At 41.1% G+C, this 19,688-nt stretch overlaps 1 protein-coding gene across 5 annotated transcripts in view; it reads left to right on the top strand.

Annotated features, from left to right (window-relative positions):
- Nucleotides 1-7,087: 7,087 nt before the first annotated feature.
- ATP2B1 (ATPase plasma membrane Ca2+ transporting 1) overlaps nt 7,088-19,688 on the top strand; it is a 133,254-nt gene continuing 120,653 nt past the window's right edge. For 2 of the 5 annotated variants that reach the window (XM_036251241.1, XM_036251245.1), the window contains exon 1: nt 7,088-7,240. The gene's annotated coding sequence lies outside the window, so the exon portion shown is untranslated. Of the gene's footprint in view, nt 7,241-7,610; nt 7,856-15,958; nt 16,597-19,688 lie in introns of those variants that run through there. The other 3 variants (XM_036251242.1, XM_036251246.1, XM_036251244.1) reach the window with 2 other exon arrangements.

Raw genomic sequence — 19,688 nt, 5'->3', positions numbered from 1 at the left:
CTCATACTTGTTCGTTAATACTTTCTGAAGGAGATTCTTTAACCTTCTGGGGCTTTTCAATTATGAAAACTTAGTTTGCTAGTGTTATACGCTTGACTCTCCAACTGAGTCTAAGGCGTTCCCTCCCCCTCACTGTTTCTGTGTACTTTTCCTCTCCTCCTCCCTCCCTTCCAGATGCTATGGCTCCTTTAATGTCGAGAACAGGGAGAATGGAGGAGGAGAAAAGGGCTAAGTCTCCTTTCTTTGCTATATTGAATTGCAAGCCCCCTTGGCAGCTGATGCCTTCTGCATGGCAGGCACTCAAATACTGACTCTCTTGCAGGTACATGCGGGAGTTTTTGCGGGAGTTTTTGAAGAGCTGAGCAAGACCACTGGTAGGAACTGGTACCAGCACTTCACTGCCTAGAAGACAGGATTCTGGCTTTACAGAGGGTTCGATTCCAGCTCCCTGCCTCACTCAGGGCTAGCCACATCTCCTATCATTAAAACTTCAAGCTTATGACTCATTTCCAGGTTCAGTAATCACCTGGGTTGATATCTGTGCACAATGGCTCTTCTGCCTCTGCATTCTCTATTTCCAGCATGCCCGAGCACACATGCATTTGGGGAGTGGGTTCCATAATGCAGGAAATTTTATCCAGTAGATTTGAGGAATGACTCTGATATGTGGATTTTGAAAAATGTTCACCAGAAAAGTCCATGTTATGAACTGAATTGTGTCCCCCAAACCCAAATTCATATATTGAAGCCCTAACCACTAAATGAGATATTTGGAGGCATTTAGTGAGTAACTAACAAGATCACAAGAGTGGGGCCCTAATCTCCTAGGACTTATAAGAAGAGGAAGAGATGCACAGATCTTTTTCTCCATGCATGCACACAGTGGAAAGAACACAGCAAGAAGACGGCAGTCTACAAGCCAGGAAGAGAGGTCTCACCAGAAACAAACCTTTAAGGCAACTTGATCTTGAACTTCTAGACTTCAGAACTCTGAAGGGAAAAAACTGTTGTTAAAACTGCCCAGTCTGGGGTATTGAAAGCATCCCTGGCAGACTAATGCAATCTGTTATCAGTGCCCATGCCCATCTCTACTGAAAAGCTCTGCACCAGACTCTTGAATTCTTAACTGTAACCGCAACGGGAAATCCCAGTTCTGAGTCACCAGAGAATATTGTGCTATATTGCTATAAAATTATACTTGAAATTTCCTAGGCCTTGGATAACGTTTTCTTTATCATTCACTCATCCTTCAGTTTCTTTAATCTTCCCGTTCGAGTCCTTAGTCTCCCTCAGTTCTGGCTGATCACCAAAAGCACTTACTATCTTGATGCCGTTTATCCTAGGTCTTCCTTCCCCTAAACTTCAATGTTTAGACTTCATTTACACTCTTTTTTCCCCCTTTTTCTTCTACATCAGAGAAAAAGATGTTCCTTTTTCTTTTCAAGGTAACCACCGCTATCTGTTCTAGATCCTACCTTCTCTACCTACTACCCAGCATTTTCAGCTCACCTCCCTTGACCTCCTTCTTCCCTGCCTTCAACAATACAGAGTCAAAAAGTTGGCCCTCAATGACTTGGTTTTTGATGACTGGTAAATTGGCTTCTTTCCAATATTTCTATGTGGAATTAAAAAACAAATGACCTGGTCACGAGAATAAAAGAGCTAGGCAGTGGATATAAATTTAGAATTCATCATCAGAGACGCGACAGTTCATTTGCTTGTTCATTCATTTCAGCCTATTTTTATTTTAAGCACCTGTTATGGGCCAGGTTCTGTTATGCCTGGCATGTAATACGTGCTTAATAAAAGTTTCTTTGTATGAATGGATAGGTAAACTCTGATCATGAAGCTAATGACTCCTAAACAGATGCAGCTTTGCTTTCTTACCTCAGTAAGCTGAGAGGACATCCTTCAGGATCAACAAATAGTTATTGAATAAATAAATGAGTAACATTATCCTTGTCTTTGAGGGGTGGCAGTCATGAAAATGGGTAAACTTTATAGAAATTAGAACAGAGAGAAATGCTCAAGTGTAAGAACTTAGTATTGCAAACAGCCAGGGAAAGAGAAAGGAGAACAAATGAAGAACACAACAAAAGACGTGGCAAAGGAAGAAAACAGAGATGGTGAAGTGCTTCAAAATCACCTAAGGGGACTATCAGAAATGCGTATCTGCGCCCTGGCCGGTTTGGCTCAGCAGTTAGAGCGTCAGCTCACTGACCAAAGAGTCGAGGGTTCGATTCTGGCCAAGGGCATGTACCTCAGTTGTGGTTCGTCCAGGCGGGAGGCAACCAGTGGATGTGGCTCTCTCACATCTCTCTCTCTCTCTCGCTCTCTCTCTCTTTCTCCTCCTCCCTCCCACTCTATTTGAAGATAAATGGAAAAATATCATCCTCAGGTGAGGATTAAAAAAAATGCGTATCTACTGGCTCTACTGCAAACAGATCGAATCAGCTCTGAGTGTGGCCCCAGAAATCTGCATTCCTCAGATCCCACAGGTGGTTCTTCTCACATTCTAATGTCCTGAAAAACAATGGGCAGCAATGGAAAACCGTGTAAGAATTTAAGCACTGGTCTCATTATCCCAAATGAGGCAGGGTAGTAAGAAGCTAGGGAAATTCCTTGGCAAGTGGAATGGGGAAAGTGACACAGATAATGAACAAACTCTGGCTGAGCAATTTACAGCCAAACACAGAAGGTCACCAGGGTGGAAGCCCCAGGTGCCCAGCAACAGGCAAAACTGGCGCCAGACCTCATCCCCAGGGTGGCCTTTCCTTCCCTAGCACATTGCTAGTCCTGTGATTTAAACCTCCTGAGCGTTCATGTTGCTGGTCATGCAGTTTGGACCCCCTGACCTTTCCTCCCCAGAGATAACATCTAGGCCTCAGTTGTATTTCAGCTCCAGGCCCAGAAAAGCCAGGTGGGCGAGGCCAGGACCAGCTGCAATGACTAATGACCCTCTGCCCCGGCACTGACCTATCAGTGGAGACCAGACCCTAAAAGGACAAACCTGGAAAAGATTATGAATATTCTATTTAGATCCTTCCCTAAGACCTCCCATAAACTCCCAGACTTTAAAAACCCTCAAGACTGGCCGGTGTGACTCAGTGGATTGAGCATCATCCTATGCACCAAAAGGTCACTCGTTAGACTCCCGGTCAGGGCACACATAAAAAATAATAATAAAAAATAAAAAGAATATAAGCACTAATGTAGAGTTTGCTCCAAATCCTGCTGACAGCATAAAAGGCTACTGAACAAGTCATACACTGAGGATGAGAGGAGAGAAAGCCCTGAGCCTGGTCCTTGTGGCTGTGTCCAGTATCTGAATCAATCATGCCACCACCTACCTCTGAACCTCTAATGTGAGAATAATAAACTCCTAGTCATTAAAGTAAATATGTATATTCTTGTTTACAGTACATTTACTTGTAATAAGAGGTAAAGAATGAATGTTTATGAGCAATAATGACATTCATGAGCACTTACTACACATCAAGCACTCTGTTAAGAACTTTATATAAATATCTCACCAAAATTTCACAACCCAATGTAACTCATCAGTATCAGTGAGAAAATAAAGGAGTTCCACTTACATAGGTGAAGGACATCAAAGGTAGTAAATATATGTTTCGTGGAAAATGAAAAATGGATGTGGTAAACTTGTTAATTCCCAAGTATTTTCTTCCTGGCATTTCTACTGTCATCCTCTTTTGCATCAATTTAAATCCAATATATCATTCCTTGTACAAGACAAGTCCAAATCCTGTTTTTCTTCAACAATAAATATGAGCTTTCTTTTTGGGGGGGATTCTCTAGAATTTGGATTTAGTACTGTACTCTATGACCTAGATTATACAACATCTGGGGTAGAAAACAACGTCTTATACCTAGAAGAGTGCATGGTGTTAAATAATTCCTGTCAGACTGTGACATCTAACCATTTTGCATTTTTCACCTATAAAAATTTTTCATTATGTGACTTGAAAATTCTTATTTTAGGCTTCCCTGTAATCATACTTCATTTCATTCAGCAAATGTAATTAATTTGTTTCTAATAGATAACAGTTCTCTGTGGTTTTCAGCTAAGTAATGTTTCTCTTGACCTCCCTCTGAGGTTAATGGAAATTTGAGAACATATACAACTACTTCTTTATGAACCATGGAATATTCCTTCTCCCCTGCCTCGTTTCAGTGGTCAGTTCTCTTTAGCATACTGCAATCATCAGAACTGAGGTATTCACATATACATAAGTGTGTATTTGAGGAAACAATACGGTTTAAAAAATATGCTGCTATTGGCATGTCTTCATTTTGTCCTGTTCCTAGATATATGTGACAGATTCTTGAGGAAATAAAAATCTTAATGTTTTCCTTCACACTTGATTACATTGAGGATTTTAGAACACTGTCTCCATGAGTTATACATGATTAGTTCATGTTGATCAACTTATCAGAAAAGATGATAATAGTTTGGATTTACTCTGATAGAAGGAATTTACTGTAACAATTTGAAAAATACATTATTTTGAATACAGGGCCTATCTTCAAACAATGTTTACAACCTAAATAGTAACTGGCTGTAGGATTAAAATGTTTTTATAAATTTTGCAATGTAACTAAAAAGATATTCAAGGAGTGTTAAGAGAACTTACGATTAAGTCTCTAGACAATAAGTTGCATTATTATGCTGTTCTTATTCTGCACTGATATATCTCTGGATCAATTAAATCTATAGAATGAGGTCTAACATTAAGAGGCTATTGTTATATATCCAGTAGCATCTTTGAATTAAAGTAGTTACATTTTTTTAGGAAATGCTAATTAAGTGATAAAATATTTCCTTGATTTTCACATTGAGACATGTGCCATTAAGGAGGTTTAAATATTAAACCTTTGGGAGAAAAAAAATAAATTTCCTAATGTAATCTGTACAGTTATTTCTATATTGCTTTCCGCCTTTATTGCTGTTTAAGGAATGAAAATACAAAAACCAAACTACACAGTACAACCATCTTGACTTACCACTGTGAAAGCATATCTTTGTATGTGACTCACATTTCATTAAATGCATATAAATATGTTCTTGGATATATATGTATATAATCTCTGTAAGTAAAAATTCTGTTGAAATCATGTTCTAAAATGAAGATGCTGAGTAATTTTTCATGACCCTAACACATTAAGAATGCATATTTTATTATTTGGAGCTACAATAAACCCATGAAGTGAACAGATTCTACTTTAATTTGTTATTCATTTTGCTAGTTTACTATAGCAATGATTCATATGTATATTACTTTAAAGTCACATTCTTGATTACAGTAGAATACATGATTGAATTTTCTATTGTGATTTCCTTGGAGAAAAAGCTGGACAAAAGCCAATGATTCTTAAATGTCTCTAAGCCGTTCTGAAAAGTTAATATGTTCTGTTAAGTTTTGAAAATAATGTCAGGAAGGGCTATTGTACTACACCAACCAATTCCTTAACAGTGATTAACGAGAGGAAAAACTGTGTCATTCTGCCCAATGCTAACTTTGTTTGTCAAGGGCACAGCTCAAAACTTGGTAATGTGTATCCTGGTAAGATTATGTTAATTCATTTAAAAATTTATTTTCAACAGGATTAACTAGGAGATTTTGCTTTCTAAACTTTTACATAGCTTGTTTCTAAACTTCTAAAAATATTTTAAAAATAATAGCTACCAGAGAGTAAATATACATAACAAAGTCTTTCGCATCGCCTGCATGCTTTAAAGACATTATAAATATTAATTTTTCCAGTCTTGTAATTAAGAGAAAGGAGGAGATACTGCAGATCTTTTTGCTCCGATTAAGTAGTACTGAAAATAGTACCGACAAGATCTCTGAATGAGCGACGATGGTTAGTTCAAACAGAGGCGATCAGAGGAAGATGGTGCACGGTATTAGGTAAGACACTAATCTTTACATATGTGTGTATGTGTGTGTGCAGGAAGTAAGAACCGTTTTATTTTTAAAGTAGATGTCACGACGGATGGTTTTTATTGCAAAATTTCTGAAGGTTAGGGCAAAGCAGGCTACATTTTAGCATCTCAATTCCGCATGTTACTCGGTGTTTTTTGGTCTTTTCCCCCACACGAAACAAGTGTGATGGGTCGAGATGGTACAAGTGAACTGAAAGAGCCAATAGTTTGGCATAGGTAGAAAACCCAAAGCGAAAACGGGGATTTTGAGCGCGGGTCCCGAAGGGCCTGCGTTAACCCCGTGCGCGCTGAAGAGGGGTCCCAGGTGTCCGCGGGCCGACCCTAAGCAGAGATGGGGCGTCCAGCACTTGCAGGGAGAAGTGGGCTCTCCTCTCCTAGCAGGGAGCGAGTTGGGAGGCACTTGGGTCATCCGGCGCGTGCGTCACTGCCCGGGACAGGCACTGAGTCCGGTAAGGAGGGAAGAGACGGGCGAGAAGCCGTTCAAATGCCTGCTGACGAATGGTCAGCCTTAACCTGTCGGCCCCTGGAGAGCTCGCCCTCCCATGCCCGCCGGCCCTGCTCCTGGGTTTCCGAGGGGCGCAGGCCGTGGGTGGCTCGGGAGGGGCCCCAGATGAAAGGCGTCCGCGTCCGCCTGCAGCAGTCATCGCTCTCCAGCCTCCTCTGTCGTGGGAGCAGCCCGACCCCGCGCCGATACAGCAGCTGTGACTGACGTTGTTACCGCCCCGCACGCCCCAGCCACCCCCTCCTCCCCCGCCCCCCCGCCCTGATACGTCATGGAAACACGGACGTCAGAACCTCCCAGCCAATCGCTGGCAGCGGCAGGAGGAAAGGAGCTAGAAAGAGGGGGCGGGGGCAGCGGCGAGTCAAGGCGCTCAGGCAAGGAAGAGAAGGAGGGGCAGGCGGAGGCGTGAGTCCCCCGCCCCGCACTCCAGCCACCCTTTCCAGACCGCGCGGCAAGTTCTAATCCCCGGGCGCGCGCTCGCCAGCCGGGGGCGCGCTCGCCGGGTCCTCCCCTTAAACTCCCCCTCGGTGCCGCTGGGCTCCCAGTCCCCGTCCGAGCCGTGCAATCACCGCGTGCGCGCGCGCGCCTGCCCGCCCCCAGGCTCCCCGCGGGCCGCATCACGTGACCGCGCCCAGCCAAGGCGGCAGCGGCGGCGGCGCGAGCTTCGGCGGCGGCGGCGGCGGCGGCAGTGGCAGTGGGAGCAGCTGCGCCGCCAGCGTGGAGCGGGAGGCGTGTGGGTGTGAAGAGAAGGGGGCGCCAGACCGGAACGGGTGAGAGTTCTCTTCCTCTACCTACTCCGACAATCTTGCGGGCCACCCGGTGCAAACGGGGCTCATGCCCTAAGCTGCGCGCAGCCCCCTCGTGCTCGGCCGTCCGCCCGGTGGCCGCGGGCCCCGCCCCTAGCGGGCCGGGCTGCGGTGCTCACCGAGGGGTCTGCACCCCGCCCGCCGCTGCCGTTGCGGATGGCGGCGTGAGGCTGGTGGAGCTAGCTGCCCGTGCTGAGCGCGGCGCGCCCTGTGTGCGGCTTTGCGGAGCCGAGGAGGCGGGTCCTGCGGGGACGCGGGCGGCCACTCGGCGGCTGCCGGGTTCTGGGCGGGGGCCGAGCCGGGTGCCGCCTCCTCCTGCTCCGCCGCCTCCTCACAGTGCAGCGTGAGTAGGGAGCCCCGGCTGGTGGACGCGGAGCCTCTCGGCTTCGCAGCCGCCTCATCCTCGAGGTGCAACCTCACCTCCGCGTGGCTCGCGGAGCCCTGCGAGCCGGCTGCGGACACGCCGAGGGCCGAGCCCCCATTCTCTGCGCTTCTTGCTGTCCCTCACCCAACCCCCGACCCCCCTGCAGCCTCCCCTTCCTTTCCTCCTTTGGAAAATGGTTCCTGCGGCCGGGCGAGGTGAGTGGCGGCCACCGTCCGCCCGCGGCAGGGGCGATGGGGCAGGTCACCTGCGGGAAGGCCGGGCGGGACACGAGGGTCGGGGCATCTCGGAAGGGGTTCTGACAGATGGGTGCCCCGCGAACTGCAGCGGCTTCAGTGTGCTCGGGAGAAGTTGGCGGGGGCGTTCGGGGGGCCTCTTGCAGGTTGTCTCCTGCCGCGCCGGCACCAGGAGATCGTAAAGGTGAGCGGGTTGCTGGAAGTGCGCCTCAGCGACGGGTCCTGCCGGGAGTCCCCGCCCAGGACCCAAGGAACCAGGCTCCGTGGGGCTTCGTGTGTACACCCGCAGCTCTTCTCGGAGCCGCTTCGGCAGAGCCGTGGCTCATCCCGCCCTGGCCAGCCACCCCCGCCCGGCGCGTGGTGACCTTGAGGGCAGCGGTGCCCGGCACTATTTCCCCGCGCCCCGAGGGGGTCACCCCTTGGATCCTGGCTTTGGCCCTACTGGGTCTCCGACGGGGACCCCTCCTCGGCCCCTGTCCGGGGTTGGTAGATTCGTATCAAATCGGACGGTGATTCCTGGGAGTTGGAGAGCCGTCTCGCCTTTCTCTCGGTGTCTCCAGTCTTCCCCACACCCCCCTCCCCAGGATGTTCCCCGTTGCTTCCGATTCACGTTTCTCTATTTAGTTTAAGGGGGGGATGGGGGGAACACCATGCGTCCTCCACCCCCTTTTTGGAAAGGGTCAGTGAGAAAGAACCGCATTCTGGTTGCGAGGTTGGGGCTATATCCTCCCTTTATTCCATCCTGCAGGAGAATCCTGTGGCTAAGCTAGTTAGCGACCCCTGGTTCTGCGCCGTGGTCACTAGCCAGGTTGGTCACCGTGCGCATTTCATTCACCAGTTTTCTGCGGGACTCGCGGCGCTGGAAAGTCTGCTCGCATCCTGTGGGGTGCATTGGGCTTGACTCCGGCAGGAGGTCCTTAGGGTGGGCTGAAGGGGGTCTCTAAATCTGAGGAGGGCTTAACCTTCTTCCGCAGGCGTATTTTTACTTTTTCCTGGGGTTAGAGCTCAACGGACAGGTCACTTTGGCTGCTATGCATTCCACTTTTCTGGGTTTATTAATAATCTAATGGCTCCTGTTGGTATCGATTGCTGTTCATGATAAATTAGTTATGGATTTTTCTCATACGTGTGTAAATGTGTGCTTGTATCTGGACTGTCTGCCTTTCAACATGGAAGCCTTTGTTGTGTTTAACCTCCTCCACCTGAGGACAGTCTTATTTTAAAATAAAGCTCTTGTACAGCGTGGGTGTATTTTATAATAAAAAGTACTTGTAAGGATCTGCTTTGTATGAGGCTCTCTCGGGCGGAGGGTGTGTAACCCCTTTGGATGGTGGCCCACGTGAGTGAATGGAGGGCCTTTACCGCTTGCCCTGCTGCTAGCCTTCCCCAGACTCCCTGTCCTTGTGTGTGGCAGAGGCGGATTGGGGGAATTAGAGGGATTGGAGGAGAATCTCTTTTTGTACTTGTGCCTTTAGGCTGGGTCCCCCTCCCTTTCTTTTTTCTTTTTCACCTGAGCTCAAATTTAAAGTAAATAGAAACATTTTCTTTAAAGGGACCCTTTGAAAACTAGTATATGAAATGGGCTTATTTATCCATGATTTCAGGGGGACGTTTTAGTTTCTACCTTGCTTTGGATGAGACAGTTGAATTGCTGTAATTAAGGGTGGATCTCTGTCCTGATTTTGGCTTGGGTGTAACTGCTAAGATCTTTGAAAAAAGTGTTATTGCCTACCATATAGTCTGCAAAAGTGAGTCACAATCGGGTGAGTTGAGGACAGAGCGCCACCTTTAATTTAAAATTTCATGATTTTGTTTTATTAAAATGGTGAAAATTCAGAGTACGCCTTCTTGATTTTTATTGCAGTTGTCATTACTGGCATCCTCATTTAGATGTATAAGGTGATTTTTGTCTTCATTTTTCTGTAATTCTTCACTATTTTAGGGTGGATTTCTGCATTTATATGGGAAATTATGGTTTTTAAATGGAAGCTTGGGGTTTAATGTAGGATTCTGAGATGAGGTGAGAAACTAGTTTTGATTTGTGCTTATGATAAACTAATAGGGGTAATGATATCTGGACACTTAGGAAAAGAAATAAGGAAAGTAATAGCTGCATTGTAAGTGACAACTAGCCCTTGACACCAAATAAGGGAACCCACCAGCATGATAGTGGTCTTACAATTTTTTTTTAGCTTGTGTGCTATTAATGTTCTAAAGTAAACATGTAAAATTATTAACCTTGCTTGAATATGGTATAGTAATTCTTTTTGTTTTTCATCTTCTAACAGTTTGCCTTTTATGGTTTTACTGAGAGTTTTACAATTACTTGTTTTTAAATAATATAAATGAGGACTTGCAGCAGGACTTACATTCAGAGTTATTAAATACCATGTTGGTTTCTGTGTGGCTCCTCTCAAATGCATCACATATAAAAATAAATGGAGTTTTTAATGCTGAGAAACCAAATGCTGTAGTGACAGTTGAATTGTTGAGATTTCCTTCCCTGCCCACTTGCTCCCTCTTGTCCTCCTCCCTCCCAAATGAAAAAATTAAGATACATTATCTCTTTAGGCACAGAAGAAACAAAGATTTAGCTCTCAAGTAATGAATATATTAATGTGGATATTACGAAATACAGTTTTAATTATAAACCACAAGCTATTATTGCCCTTCTATCTGCATTTACGTTTCAACACTTTTAACATTTTATTAAGTTAAAACTTAAACAAATCTGCTTGAGGTGAAAGGTGGTTTATGCTTTTTCAATCTGTGGAATATGGCCCCAGGTTAAAGGACATTATTTGAGCAATTAGATTGATGTATGCAGAGTAATTGTACATTGTTATGCACACTTTGATAGAATCCTTGATTTGGGGATTTTATTTGTCTGACAGACAAGTTAAGTTCCTTTTGGGTGAACAGTGTCTTATGTGAATTGAGTTGTTTAGGTCCACAGATTTTAAGAGGAATGGATGATTGCATCTATCACTGGTCTTTTTCAATACTAGCGAAAAGAAGATTTGCCTCCTTTTCCTCTCTTAGTTTTTATACATACATGCAGTTGCAACTAATGAGCAAAAAAACAAGTCAGGAAGTAGAAACTTAATTATATTTTTGCAGTTTGAGTAAGAACATTTATTCATCTAGTTGGAAAAGAGGAATTATTTTCTAGTAGGTGTCATGATAGAAAGGTCCTGAGCGCAGCTTCTTTTGGAATTTATAGAATCTGAGATAACGTTGAATGAAAATGATAAAATAGTTACGGGAATAATTTTTTAAAAAGTAACTTTTAAAGAAATTATTTTTTAGCTTTTACTAATGTTTTGTATGCAAATGTACATTGTCTTGTTAAAATTTATTATGGAAATTGCCACAATATGAAAGTATAGAGAATGTAAACTGACCAGTTGTGGCAATTATCAACCCATGGTCTATCTAATATCATTTATATCTTTAAACAAGAAATGGATGTTATAAATGGGAACATAGGACAGGTAACTGAATTGATTTCTTATGCTTTATATTTATAATTTACAGACTATACAAATAGTGTTCTATATCTAATTGAATATGAAGGGTCAGTTTTTATGTTCTTCATTGTTTCCATAATACTCTATGTTACACCAGGCAACTAAAGACTGGGTCTCTCAAATTTTGTTCTCTTAATAATGCTTTTGGTTTCTAAAGTGCTTTTCAGTATTTCAGAATGCGTTTACATACTATATCTTTGATTCTCACAGTATATAATCCTGTGAGATGAGTAAACTGTCGAACCATCCCTCAACAACCCTGCTTGGTGCTCCCCCTCCCCCCCAAGATAAAATGATTTGTCTAGGTCCTAAGGTCATATACCTAGCCACCAGATTAGCCAGAAGTAGACTTTAGGTGGCTTCTAATTTTTGGTCCATTGCTGTTTGCATGTAAGTTTGTTATAAAATTTATGAAAAATCAGTTTTTCCATTATACATGTTTATGTAAGTTTGTTAAAGTTAATATAAATTTATGAAAAGTCCGTTTCTAACCAGAGTAAATTTTGTAGTGGAATATAAACAAATTTGTTTAGATTTAACTTTATAAGTTTAATCGTTTCTTGTATTTGATACAATGTAGACAGGTCATACTCTGATTTATGTAATAGCTGAGTAAATGAATTTGAACATATTTGAAAAACTGTGCTTTTAATATTGTGGATTGGATTATTTTTAGGTTAACAGTTTTGTTTTCAAAGACCCATTGGTCTCTGAAATTATTTAGGTGTGTCTAAATCTTGAGTTAAAACTAAAATGGCCTACAAGTTTTTTCTTTTAATTCCTGCTATAATTGTTCTTTTAGCGTATTTGTTTTTATTCCACAACATGTTTATTACTTAAACCATTTGAAATATTAATCTATGAATGAAGTTTAGTTTAAAAAGGTCTGAAGCCAGGAGATTTTCGTTTTTGAAATCCCAAACCTTATTATAAAGCTACACGGAAGGTAGTGGGTCTCCAGCATGAATGTGCGTAAAGATCGGGGGAGTGCAGATTCTCTAGCATCGCCTCTGCAGTTCTGATTCAGCAGATTTGGGGGGGGGGGCGGCTAGAAGTGTGCATTTTGGAAAACATTGATGTTGAATTTATAACTGGTTATAGTTATATAGTAGAGATGCTTTTTATAAATTAGAAGAATATCATTGATTTATTTGACTGTGAACATAACAATTAGTGTTTTCAAATAGTTATGGCCATTATAGCCAGGTTTGATTTATAGATTTGGTGTATTTTGTGACAATTGTAAAATTGATAAATTGAAAATGTTTCTGTTACAATACCTGTGCATTGTCTTCTTTCAGAAGGTCCACCCTTGGTTATTAAGTTACTTATTAAGCACTATAAACTCCTGACAGATAATGTTCTTCTCTTTGTTTTCATGCCTCAGTGTCTACCATTTCCAAATAATTTGAACATGAGGGCTTATTTTTGTAAAACTAATGCATGCTGTTTCAATACAGTACTGTATATTTATGCTCTAGTCTAGCTCTTACTTTTTGTTAGCAGGAAAGACATTGGCTATTCCTTCAAACTGAAAGGACATAAATTAGTGAATAAGTAGTGGTTCTTACTAGTTTCAGTTAACAAGCATCTGTTCTTTCAAAAACAGCAGGTAGTGCCTAGTGATCTTTAAAGACTATTAATGATATATGATTAATTGATAATTTACCATTCTGTGCATTAAAACAAGTTACTGCTATTTCATTTAAATGTTAAATAACAGCCTGCCTGTGTGGCTCACTGGTTGAGCTTTGACCCACGCACTAAGAGGTCGCCTGTTCCATTCCCCATGAGGGCACATTCTGTGATTTTGGGCTTGATCCCCAGTGGGGGGCATGCAGGCGGTGGATAATAAATGTTATCTCTCATTGATGTTTCTATCCCTCCCTCTTCCTTCCTCTTTCTCTCTAAAGTCAATAAAGGAAAAATATATTTAAAGAAATGTTAAAGAATAGTTTGCATAGTTAGCAAGATATCTATTGGAACATTCATTTGTTATAAACTGATCTGACTTTTTGAACTATTTTATCTACTAATATATACCACAGATGGATTATTTTCTATTTAAGACTGGTTTTAAAATGCAATTGTTTTTGCTTCATTAATAACAATATAGTAAGTAGTTGCATCTGTATTTAAAATAGATTTTATAGTGAAATTAATTTTAAAGCAGGTTCAATTAAAGACTGTGCTTTGTTTGTTTCCAAAAACTTAGGTTTGTTGGCTGTGCTTTAGGGTATATTTAGGAATCATGGGTTATAATTACGACAGATTGTAGAAATCTAAACTCATAAAGCTTTCTGGCTGTGTGATCCAGATAAATTTTAGGTAAACTTTTCACCATATTCTTTTAAAGCTATTATTTTTTTTTTTTTTACTAATTTTTTTTCCTAGGACAGTGGCACCTATTCTAAACAGTATGCAGTGTTTTTAGTTGCCTCTTTAGTAACAATGTTATTTGGAATTTCTAAGTACAATAACTCCCAGCAATATGGTTTCTCGAAATCTTGGATACCTGTTTTGTGTTAATATTGCTGTCACCTGGGCCTCTGGGGGAAGGACTAGGGATAGTTTTGAATGGACCAGTGCTTGCTTACACTGTGAAATCTGAGATTATACTGCTTAACTGTAAACTGGTATAACTACTGTAAAGACCTGATAAATTGAGGAGTAAAAGTTATTATTTTCTGAAAAGGAGATCCTAAAAAAGGATTTGATTGTTTAAGTAACTTGATTATTAACAAGGTGGATTTATTATTCATTGTATTAACTCAGTGAATTCACTCCCAGGATTATAAACAGTCTTTTACTCTGAAAATTCTTAGACCTGCTGCTTTAATCTACCTTTCATATTTGTGCCAGATTTTTTTTTTGTAACTTTCCTGCTGTCATTTCTTCACTAAAACTTTCAATGGTTCCTCATTTTTCTCTTTATCGAGATGCAACTTGACTCTGAATGCCTTTTATAAAATAGCTCAGTGTTTTCTAAAGTATGTTGAGAACATTGGTTCTAAGAAATATTAATAGAGGTTTCATGGGGGGGTAGGGGGTGGGGGCAAAGCCGAAATCCAAGATATGCTTGTTTATATAGTTTTCCCACTTGGGACTTCACCCATCCTTTGATATGCTAATGTGGACTGAATCTATCTAAATGTATTTCGTGTTTTGTTCCCCTATTTCACAGAATCCCTTTTAGTTGAGTATCTCACCTACTACTTTTCTATATTACCTAACCAGGATCACCACCTTTGCACACCTCCATGGGGTACTGTTCACATAGAACACAGTATAAATCATGTTTCCTGGAGTTGAGAGCGGTGTTGCAATGCTCACTGCGTGACAGTCATAGAGCCTGACAGTGTCCTACCTATATCCTGCTCATTTCCTTTGCTGTGACTGTATGTGTTCTTCTGTCACCTGGTAAGACCCTCCCTTTTCTTGTCTATCTAAATGTTCCCATCCTTCAAAACTCAGCATTACTTTACCTTTCTCAATCATCACTCATTAATTTTTGTGTGTGTGTGTCTGAATTTTTCTACATTTGTAGTCTGGATCCATACACTTCCCATTTATTATATATCCTTTTGTCTTGGTCAACAGTGTTTAATCAGTATTATTTTTTTGGCATATCAGTTTAAGACTTAGACACTGTGTAGCTTACATTGTTAAGATGAAGCAGATGAGGTTAAGGAATTTTTCTTGGAGAATTTCCTTTTTACCTTTGAAATTTTAACTTTACTAAGATGGATTCATGGGATAACCTGTTTTACTTTTGGAGAACAGCTACATTTCATAGAACGTTGCTAGAATAATAAAATTTAGCTTCTGTATATGAATTCTTTTCCATTTCTGAATTTCAATGTTGTAAGTAATTTATCTGTTTTAGAATTTATTTTGATTGTATTCATTATAATAGCTAAAATACATATCTTGAAATGTCCACTTTCACTATTCCCTTGGCTTGTGACATCTTTTCCTTTCATCAGGATTGATGTTCCTAAGATATGCTTGTTGGATCTGTAAACTATTAGCACAGTACAGGATATAAAATTCCATAATTTGAAACATGTAGTATGGTTTAAAATTTTAAATACGATATTCTTGTAGTTGCTCTTCATTGATAGGAATACCATGGAGCTAAGTTTTTAAATGTCTGTTTGCTGCAGGTTGTAGTTTTTCTGAGAAAGGTCTTTTCTATGATCTGAGGGTGAACTGTTAGTTAGCTCAGCCTGGTGCAGAACATTATAGGCATCAGGAAGAAGTGTAGGTATATAGTCTCTGTTAAAGTTTAAAGCATAGTGTAGTATGATTTTTCTTCTAACTGCCTTCCTTAGGTCCAGAAAGGAAAGCCTGTACTTGACTTTATCATTTCTCATTCAGTGCTCACAGAATTTCAAACATTTTAATGATTTATGTATATTTAATATGTAAATTATGAGATGTAATTTTAAACATAAGTAATTAATGTTTCTGTAAATTTAGTATGTAAGCTGTTATAGTAAAAAAAAAAAAAAATGCTTGGAAAGGTTGCTCTCCAGAGATTATTTTCTGGTGATAGCACAGCTGAAACTGTACAGGTGCATTGTTGTTGAATGTTCTCTCAACCCTTTTAAATTTTATAGACCTAATTGTGGTTGGGTATCATTGATGGAATTCTAAGACTTGCTATTTCTTTAATGTTGCAATAGTAATCATAATAAAACTGTTGATTGAGAGAGGGGTGTAGAGTGGTTTTGATAGTAAAAAAATAAAAAAGAAATCTATGAAGGCAGAAATCATGAAACCAGCAACAGTGAAATGGGTTGGAGCTTGAAGTTTTCTTATTGGGTTTTGATCTTATCGGAGCACACGAAGATGACATTGGCATATACTCTGTGCTGCCTTGCTAATACCTAGAGTTATATAAGATTTTCAGTTCCTTTGCTATGATTCTGTCCTCCACTGATGCCCCCAAATCAAATGAGTGATACTTTAATTATGCCGACTCACAAACTTCAGGTACTTCCTTGGACACTCCTGACAACTAATACTGTGGTGGAGAACTGCTGAGTTAAAGGGCACCAGTGCTAAGAGTAAGAGGGCTGAAAACAAGGAAGGTCAGCCTGTGAAGTGGGAAGGAGATGACGCATCAGGAAAAGGAGATCCTCTAGCACCAAACCCGCTGGATGTCAGGTATCAGAAAAACAAACATCAGTCATTCATTCACTGCACGCACAGTGAATTTAGAGTAAAGTTTAAATTCACCTGCCTTTGACCTTAAACTTCTCTATTTTTATATATGTAACTAAACCCTGGAACTTACCTGATTATCTTTTGCCTCTGGACCTCTTGCCACAGCATTCTTTTCGCTAGGAATGCCCACCTTTCTCAGAGCCAGTATATCTTTATGGTAGTCCTATGTGTGACTGGACCTAAAACTTCTGATTTCGGTTTTTACTCTATATTGTTAAGTTCTCTCCAGATTTAAATGTGAGTTTAATCCTCACTACTAAAAAGCCAAATGTGACCTTGGGTAAATCACTTTGTCCCCCCCCCCCCCCAGTTTTTATTAATTTATTTTTGTTACAGATGTTTCTCCTTTCCCCCCCAGACAACCTCCTCCTCATCCTGACCCCCACCCCCAGCATTGTTGTCTGTGTCCATTGGTTACGCATACATGCATATAAGTTCTTTGGTTTATCTCATCCATACCCCCACCCACCTTCTCTGAGGTTTGTCAGTCTGAACCATACTCCTTTCTATGTCTCTGGGTCTATTTTGTTCATCAGCTTATTTTGTTCATTATATTCCACAAATAAGTGAGAGCATGTGGTATTTGTCTTTCTCTGATTGGCTTATTTTGCTTAGCATAATATTCTCCAGGTCCCTCCATTTTGTCTCAAAGGATAAGAGATCTCTCTTTCTTACAGCTGCATAGTTTTCCATTGAGTATATGTTCTACAGTTTTTTTATCCACTCCTCTATTGATGGACACTTGGGCTGTTTCCAGATCTTAGCAATTGTAAATAGTGCTGCTGTGAACATAGGGGTACATATATTATTTCTGATTGGTTTCAGGCTTCTTAGGATATATTCCTAGAAGTGGGATCACTGGGTCAAATGTCAGATAAATGTTTAATTTTTTGAGGAAACATCGTATTGTTTTCCATAGTGGCTGTGCCAGTCTACATTCCCACCAGCAGTGTACTAGAGTCCCCTTTTCTCCACACCCTCGCCAGCACTTGTTTGATGATTTGTTGATGGTAACCATTCTGGCAGGTGTGAGGTGATACCTCATAGTCATTTTAACTTGCTTCTCTCTGATGATTAGTGACATTGAGCATTTTTTCATATGTCTCTTAGCCATTTGTATGTCGTTTTTGGAGTGCTGTCTATTTAGGTCCTCTGCACATATTTTTTTATCCTCACCGAGGACATTTTTTTTGTTTTTTGCATTTATCTTCAGATAGAGCAGGAGGGAGAGAGGGGGAAAGAGAGAGAAACATCAATGTGAGAGAGACACATCGACCGGTTGCCACCCACACGACCCCAGCCGGGACCAGGGACAAACTGCAACCAAGGTATGTGCCTTTAGAAGGAACTGAACCCGGGACTCTGGTCTATGGGCCAGTGCTCTAACCGCGGAGCCAAACCAGTCAGGGCACCATTTTTTAATTGGGTTCTTTGTCTTCCTGTTGTTGAGCTGTATGAGCACGCTATATATTTTGGAAATTAACCCCTTATCTGATGTATCATTGGCACTTATGCTCTCCCATACAGTGGGTTCCCTTTCCATTTGGATGGTTGTTTCTTTTGCTGTGCAGAAGCTTTTTAGTTTGATGTAGTCCCACGTATTAATTTTTTCCTTTGTTTCTCTTTTTGTAGTCATTGTGTTAGCTGCATATGATGTCTGAAATTTTGTTGCCTACATATTCTTCTAGGATTTTTATGGATTCATGTGTCACATTTAAGTCTTTTATCCATTTTGAGTTTATTCTTGTATATGGTATAAGTTGGTGGTCTAGTTTCATTTTTTTACATGTAGCTGTCCAATTTTCCCAACACCATTTATTAAAGAGGCTGTCTTTACTTCATTGTATGCTCTTGCCACTTTTGTGAAATATTAATTGAGCATAATGTCTTGAGTCAATTTCCAGGTTCTCTCAGTTGGTTTCTTTGTTACTGTCCCCCAAAGTACCAAATATAAAGTCAGGAAGTTTTATTAATATTCTTTCTTGGAAGGTTGACTTTTAAATAGTTGTATGGACATAGTAGGTTTTCTTCACCCTGCCCCCCAAATTTTCAACCATTTAATTCTTTTAGGTTTGCCTTTTAATGCTGTGTTTTAACTAGCTTGTCATCATTTGATATTTCATCTTGTGGTATGCTGTGTGTCATTCATGAAGATGGTTTAGCTTTTCAACAAATGTATTTATCTAATACTTCCAGTTAAAGACGTGGCATATAACTGGTATTTAACTCTGCTCCCTGCCAAAAGTAGGGTCATGTGAGAGTAAGTGGAGTGTACATATTTATGTTAAGATTCCCAGCCTTCCTGAGAATGTCGGTCAGAGTTTAATTGTCTTCTCTGAGGACTCTGACCAGCTTGAGGGAAAGAACCTAAAGGTTCTGACATTGGCTCTGTGTTTGTGTGAGGGGTTCTCTAAAGACAGAGTGTATGCACCCCTGTGTTCATTGTAGTGCTGTTTACAGTAGCCAAGATTTGGAAACAGCCCAGGTTCCCATCAGTGGGTGAGTGGATAAAAATGCTGTGGTACTACTCAGCCATAAAAAAGGAAGTCTTATCTTTTGCGATAGCATGGATGGATCTAGAGGGTATTATGCTAAGCGAAATAAGCCAGTCAGAGAAAGACAAATACCATATGATTTCACTTATATGTGGAATCTAATGAATCAAATAAACAAAAAAGAAAGAGACTCATTGATACAGAGAACAGACTGACAGTCCTCAGATGGGAGGTGGGTTGAGGGGGGTTGGGTGAAATAGGTGAATGGATTAAGCAAAAACAAACAAACAGACAAACATAAACCTCATAGACACAGAAAACAGTATGGTGATTACCAGAGGAAAAAGAGGGTGGGGGGAGATACAGGAAGGTAAATGGGGGATAAATGGTGACAGAAGGAGAGACTAGACTTTGGATGGTGAACACACAATACAATATACAGATGATGTATGTAGAATTATACATTTGACTGTCAGTTGCCCTACAGTGAACTTCATAGTCAGAAAGCCTCACATGTAGTCCAGAACTCCTAAGAAG

Source organism: Molossus molossus, unplaced genomic scaffold (genome assembly GCF_014108415.1).
Source record: "Molossus molossus isolate mMolMol1 unplaced genomic scaffold, mMolMol1.p scaffold_m16_p_10, whole genome shotgun sequence".
NCBI classification, from domain to species: domain Eukaryota; kingdom Metazoa; phylum Chordata; class Mammalia; order Chiroptera; family Molossidae; genus Molossus; species Molossus molossus.
Note: the sequence above shows the minus strand (reverse complement) of the source record. Positions and strands in the feature narration are given on the sequence as shown.